Here is a 7,904-nt window from a genome sequence, read left to right on the forward strand (position 1 = left end):
TCTGTTGCTATTATTCGTGCTTAAATATGCCTCTGCTTTTATTTAATACTGTTGTAGACTGGTCCTTAGTAGTTGGAAGAACATCAGTATGCCATGAACTGAGAATGTGCCAATTTATGGGTTTGTTCTCCTCTTCAAATCAGCCTGTCAATGAGGTTCTCCTACCAGACTCAAAGCATTGTTCCAGACTGGGAAATCAAGATGTATTTTAAGAGGGGCATCCACAAAACTAAAGATCCTATTCCTTGCTCTAGGTAAGTTAAAAATGTTGTTTTGATTCCACAGGACAATTCACTATAACACCCTATCAGGTTCCTGATAAATCGGAATCTGGTTACCATAATTCATTAAATCTTAAAATCACAGGGTTGCCAATTGATATAACAAGAAGTATTGGTGCACAATCTAATCTATTCCGGTATTGTTTCCAGAAACTTACTCTAACCATTTGTATTGATCATAGAAAAAAATCAGTTGAGGAAATTAGCATAGGAATAATAGCAGGCCTATTCAAAAGGGAAATAATTCAGAGCATATAGCTGACTTGCGAGATAGGATGGTTGAACTTAAAGTATCTATTTTTGGCTTGCTAGAAGAGTGATCCAATAAGACAGTCTACACTTATTTAGATTATTCTTTAGTTCTACTTTCACTTGGATCCCCAATTATTTCACACGATTGCTTTCACTGACAGTCTGTGAAAAAGTCAAATGGGAATTGGTTAGATCTCAGCATATTCTCAAACTTGACCTAGTTTATTTTTATAACCAAAGATTCTTCCTAATAAGTTAGGTACATATCTGGTGGGATTTCCCATTTAGAGGATATAATCTATGATAATCTAATGATCTCTGCTACCAGTTTATGACCCTTGAATGTTCACACTGAACTTAATATATTCTGCAAATGGCTACAAACCCAAAACAAGAAGTAATGATGATGAGGGACATTCGCACCAAATGCTAAAGGATTGTGAGAAGTAGAAACCCATCCATATCTGGTATGATTCAACAAACCAAAGGCAATCCATGGGGATCACTCAACCAGGAAGTACCTTCTTGGTGTCCAAAGTTGTAATCATCCTGGACTAAAGATCAGATCTCTGCACTTAGCAATGAATCAGTAAACCCCCACAAGCTGGTCATTAAATTTCTATTTTTAAACACAAGAGACCAGAAGACATGAGAATTGGAAGATTCCTTTATAACTCACTTCCCAGCTTTACTGCAGTATTGATGAGGCAACAGGTCCATGCCTTCTGCATTCAATGTTTTTTCTTACCCCTCTGATGCAATACCCTGATAAAGACAGACTCTATCTCTAACCCTAATATATAGTGACTTATTTTGTCTCAAAGTGTCTGAGTTGTTATACTAACAGTTTATGTTTCCACATTTGACAGACTTGGCATTCACCCCATGGAAAGCATAGACAACCAGATTTAAGTTCAGTGTAGTAAGTTGCAGACTTTGGAACTAAGTCAATTCTAGTGAATTTCTCCAGAGACTTAACCTTCACTTTAAGTGGCCTGAACATAGCTCTGTTACACCTCTACCTTTGAGATAATATGAAATAATATGACCCCGAGAAACAATTTCTTGGCCATCAATGGAGGTCCTATTGAATCTGCACCATCTGGAGAAACTATGTTTTCCTGCATAAGGGACTCATTAAACCTCAATGTAAGAAAATCAAGGCCTGTATATTTACTGGGGTAGGTTACATAGGTGGGGTGGGTGCGTGGTTTCAGACGGGAAAACCAGAATTCCTTTTGTACTGACAGGTTCCCCGCCCAGAATCAGCCTGATTGACAGGCGAGGCTTTTCCGGATCAGGCCGCAGGACCAAGTAGGTCCAATCCACCACCCCATGTGGGGGGTCCAATCCCGGGGGGTCTGATCCCCAATCCCAGGTATGATCCCAGACACTGGGGGTCTTAGCATGGCAGGGATGTCTAATGGGGTGGTGGGGGAGCTTGGAGGGGTGGGTGGAAGTACTCCTGCTCCTCCTGGCCCACAAGCAGTGCTATAAAGGCATTTACCTTCTCCCCAAAGGTTTCCTCACTTTGCTTCAGCTGCCGGGTTTCCCGATGCCGAGGAAACCTGGCTGCCCACTGTAAAACCTGCAAAGCAGGTTAAACCAGATGCTTCCAGCCTCATTAACATATTTTAAATGCCAACCCGCCTACTGGGAACAGGTTAACTTCTTGCCCCTTGTCCGCCTCCATAAAACTCCATAAAGTCAGCGTGTTGGCGCCGGCTTCCTGACACACTCAGAATTTTTACCAATTTAACCCCCACCCGCACCCAATCCCACACCCTCACCCATGTTAAAATTCCCCCCCAAGTGTCCAAAGGTAAAATATGAAATGGATTTCTACAAAGGAATGATTTAACAATTACATCTCTATTTTGGAGGTGATCAGTCCAGAAACAGGAATGTTAGACATATGAATTAAAAACAAAAAATGCTGGAAATACACAGCAGGTCAGGCAGCATATGTGGAGAGAGAAACAGAGTTAAGGTTTTAGGTCGATCTTTTGTATTAGTTACATGAAAAATGACCACTCATTTAGAATTTTGGATTAGGAAATAAAATTAATGATTATATTTGCTTGGGTGAGATATTAGCCAAGAATCCTTCAAGTTTATCACTACAGTCAATGGCCTTAACTGAAGAGAAGCATGGTTAGAACCTAACACTGAGTCTAGGGATCTATATAAATATTATACTGTTACACCGCTACCCACCATTATTTATGGGGGGGAGGGACGGGTGGGTGTAACAAGTACAAAACATATGCAGTAAAACAGGACTGTTGTAATCATAATTGGAGGTTTATATAGACCAGCACTGACTTGCAGCATTACAGCCTACTCTCCAACATTACTTGTCAGCTAGCAGTCTTTCCTATTAAATGTTACTTGCATTTATATAGGACCTAATCATGGTAAAACATTTTAAACTGTTTCATTTAATGAATGACGTTTGCAATGTAGTGATCATTCTTTTGTAGCCAAAGATAGCAACCATTCTACTGCAGCAATATCTCATAAATATCATTAAGATGAATGAGCACTGGACACGATCTCATCCTGAAGCAGATCAACAGATTGATCACATGAATCCAGCTGTACAATAAATTCAGCTTTTTCATAAGGCAGAAGAGCACCTTGTATCTTGTTTACTAGGAATGTAAAGATAATACAAGGAACTACAGATTAGTGAGCTTGACATCTGCACATTCTGAAGGAGGGGATAAAGGAACAGCTAAAAAAAACTGGAATAATAAGAGGTCATCAGCATAATTTTATCATTAAGCGATCATGCTTGACAAATCAATCAGAGTTCTTCAATATAATCATAGACCTGGTGGACAAGGCAACTCAGTGGACACTATAGGGATAATGTCATAAAGCTTTCAGGGAGCACAGGTCAGAGATAAGCCTACAACATTGTAGCCTGGGTTCTCTGATCCGTGCTCTCTATGAGTGCAGCTCCCTGATCAGAGCACAAGATTTCAGAATTACCCCTTAAATATTTTGATTTTAGCAAAGGTTTTTAATCATGACAGTTGGAGCGCAATCTAGAGGGTCAAAAGACATGGAATGGGAGGGGCAAAGGAACTTCTGAAGTGAATTGAATATTATCTGAATTAAAGGAACCTAAAGTTAGTTATATATTGGGTTGAATCAACATGGATGAAGATGACTACTGCGGTGCCTCAGAGATCAGTGTTCAGACAGTTATTGTTCACAATGTATATAAATGTTTTGGAAGTGTGGACAGAGACAAAATCTTGTCAAGATTTGCTAGTGATACCAATTACAGGATATTGTAAATAATATGGAAAAAATGAACCAAATACAGAGGAATTTTATAGATTAGGAACTGGATTGACAAGTTACAGATGCCATTTAATGTGAAGAAATTAGAATGAGGAAGAAGAATAAGCTATGGGAACATTAGCCAAATGTTATTCATCTGCAGGACTTGACATGAGATGGATTTGTGAGTTTTTGTGGATTGGTTTGATGACCATCAGCAAACTCTAAAGCAGCAGTAAACAAACAAGATATCTGGGTGTATAGCTAGTGAGATAGAGTTTACATCTCAGTAAGTGGCATACAAAGCACTGGCATAATTTTGTTCATCTTATTTCAGTGAGAATGTACTGAACTTGTGAAGGAATAACTAGGGGCTACAATTTGTTCTCGGAATACCAGTCTCACAATCAAGATACCACTGCTCAAGCATCTTTTCTTTTCTGAGGTGAGCAACCTTAGACCTCAGAACAAGTTTGCCTTGAATAAGTTTTACAAACAAGATTGGCCTCAAAATGATTGAGTGACATGGCATAAAAGTTGAATTAAGTTATCCATTTTGACATTTGCAATCAGGATTGCCTTGAAACATTATATTTATTCATTATGCAACTGTCTGAAGCACTAAACATTAATATTGGATTTTACATTTGGCTGGTTGCCCATTCAATGCTGTTAAGAATGGAGCACTGTTTGCACTTTGTATGTATCATTTATTATGGTAGCTTTTGCCTGCTTGGAATCTGGTTCTGATATCCTGATCTGAAAACAGACAGTACATCTGCAACTGCGAAACACATTATGGCCAAATGCCAGGTAATCCTGATGGAGTTCCTACAACAATTCATCTTAAATCAGGTTGTGGAAGGTAATTATGAATAAAAGGTGAAAAGCCAAAAATACAACTAACCAATGATGTGGGTGCCTGAAGCACTGACATGTTTTCTCCTTTATCCATTTTGAAATTTAGAATTTTGCTTCTTTTTTTACTTCAGTTACCTTTATTCCTTATTGTTTTATTTTTCAGTTCTTTTTTAAATGTGCCCCTTTCTTTGTAGTATTCACTAACATAAATTACTTCTGTCTATCCTAATTTCTATAGTGTCTGATTCTTTCCACTCTTTCGGGGTAGAATTAATTTCTACAAAGGAGATATATTGTATTGTTAGAATCCATACACCAATGTTACATCCCTGAAATACTGTATTATTTCTGCAGTAAAACTCTTCACCTACTAGCTTTTTGTAGGGTTACAGGGGTCAATTTTTACCCCCAACCAATGGGAATGGTGCATGGGAGGGGTAAAAATCAGCTGAGTCCGCTTACCGTCCCAAGGCCACTCCACTCCATTCCCACCCAGCTGTATTTTATCTTCAGCAACTTTGAAGTCAGCCAAGGTTCCCCACTGCAGGCAAGTGCCTAATTTAAATCTAAAAGTTGCAGCCCAATGATATCATCGGCGCTGCAATGTGATTTTAACGATGACTCAGCGGGAGGCCTGTCTCATGTTAAATTCACCAGAGACAGCTGGCGGATCCGGCAGAGTGGTCAGAAGAGGCCATGGATTGTAATCATTTGTATTCTTCAGGAGGATTCCTTAGGGGCCCGGAGGAGCAGGAGTGCCCTCTCCGGGCCAGGCCATGGAAGGATTCGTTGGGCCTCCCCTTCCCCAGCTTTCCCTTTGTCGACATCTTTCTGTAACAACCCCACAAGCACTTATGTTATGTCAGGGACTGTTTCCTTGGGTGCTCGGTGGCAGTTGTCTCCTGCCCCAATTTCCACTGCCGCTTGCTGGCCTTGACGTCATTCTTGCCAGCTTCAGGCAGGAGACCGATTTCAAATATTAACACAAAGTTCGCAGTTAAAATTGGCCTGTCCTTATGCTACTTTTGAATTGTCAGAGGCAGCAACCGCTTCGGACCTCCCAGGCACAAATCCCATCCCTCCCCCCCCCCCCCCCCCCTGTTAAAATCTCCCCCACGGTGTTATAAAGTACATAAGAACATAAGAAATAGGAGCAGAAGTAGGTCATTTAATAAGATCATGGATGATCTGATCATAGACTCAGCTCCACTTCCTTGCCTGCTCTCCATAACCCTTTATTCCCTTATCGCTCAAAAAATCTGTCTATCTCCGCCTTAAATATATTCAATGACCCAGTCTCCACAGCTTTCTGGGAGAAGAAATTCCTCCTCATCTCAGTTTTAAATGGGCGGCCCCTTATTCTGAGACTATGTTCCTTAGTTTTAGTTTCCCCTATGAGTGGAAATATCCTCTCTGCATCCACCTTGTCAAGCCCTCTCATTATCTTATATGTTTCGATAAGATCACCTCTCATTCTTCTGAACTCCAATGAGTATAGGCCCAATCTGCTCAACCTATCTTCATAAGACAACCTCCTCATCTCTGGAATCAAACTAGTGAACCTTCTCTGAACAGCCTCCAATGCAAGTATATCCTTCCTTAAATACAGAGACCAAAACTGTACACAGTACTCTAGGTGGGGTCTCACCAATACCCTGTACAGTTGTAGTCGGATTTTTCTGCTTCTATACTCCATTCCCCTTGCAATAAAGGCCAACATTCCATTTGCCTTCCTGATTACTTGCTGTATCTGCATACTAACTTTTTGTGTTCATGCATAAGGACCCCCAGGTCCTCTCCATTTAAATTATAATTTGCTTTTCTATTTTTTCTGCCATTGTCCTGTCATATAATTCAAAGCAAAGTGTAACTATATGTATCAAAAAAGGGGGCATTTTATGTCCAAGAATGTAACAAACTCTTTGGGTTCTTGTGATCCCTGTCAACTGCTTGAGCTTTGCTGGTACAAGGTATGAAGGTGCAAGCCCTTGACTGTGTCGCTGCCTTATATTACATTCCCAGTCAGTTTATTTTTTATGTCACAACTGATTGCAGTTATTTGCTGACAGAGCTTAGAAACAGAGCAGTTTATTTCAGTTCTACACAGGGCCACCAAGTGGCTGAAATAAAACACTTCAAAATAATGCAAATTACATGAAAGCCTGAATTCCAACTCCACCAGAACTGCTTCCGCGTACCAGCAAATGACCAGACCAGCATTATCCCTTCACAGTCTCGGGTGTCTTCTTTCCAGCCAACTAATGCACACCAAACCTAAATTTGAGGGAATATGCAATCTTTTTCATCATGGACCGCACAACACAATCTCAAAGAGACCAGTCAATTATGGTGATTCACTTGTGAAGCAGTGCAACTATTAAAAATAGAGAAATTAAAATGAATCTTAAGATGTACCATATGCCTGCCATTTGCGTAGGTGGAACCTTGGAATCAAGGCAGAATCCTGCAGAGTTTGTGACGGGAAGCACATAATCCTTTACATCTTCCGTTTGTGCACAAAGATCCAGCTTTACTGGAAACCATGCTGTGAAACATCCGAAAAATTATCAGGCACCCCGTCAAGCCCCGACTGAGCTCATACTGACTCCATTGCTGGACCCCAACCTGGTGATGCTCCTTAGTTACCTCCTAATTGTAGCCAGTCAGTGCATCCCACTGGGGTAGTGGCATGAGCACTCCTCACGCCCCGAAAAAAATAGGTCAATCTGGATTAAGAAACTGTGGAAGATAGCGCAGTCTGAGAAAATCATATACTCCCTGACACAAAAGCAGCGGGTAGTGGACATATCGACAAACCCCCTGCCCACAGAGATTATACACCATGGCACTGGAGCATGCTCCAAACGTACCGAACAGAGTTACTCTCAAAGCTCTAGGGGCACAACGTGGCGATACAGCAGGGAAATACACCCTAAGACTACTGCCACTTACAGAAATAGGTCGACAGCATCATCCACAACCCAAGCCACTCCGCAAAGCTCACTAATTACCACAATGTATCACGTACATATACAAATGTATTCTAGTATCAGCATTCTTGGTTCTGTAACCAAGAGCATTTGCAATTTAAAAAGTGCGTTATAGCGCCACCTTTTGACAACATTTAATTTTGTGTTAAGGTGAGTTCTGATCTTACGCGGCTATTTGGGCAGATGTTGGATTTTTCACTGAACTGGGACTAATTGAATTGCAGAA

The sequence above is a fragment of the Pristiophorus japonicus genome, chromosome 18, assembly GCF_044704955.1.
Source record: "Pristiophorus japonicus isolate sPriJap1 chromosome 18, sPriJap1.hap1, whole genome shotgun sequence".
Taxonomy (NCBI): Eukaryota; Metazoa; Chordata; class Chondrichthyes; family Pristiophoridae; genus Pristiophorus; species Pristiophorus japonicus.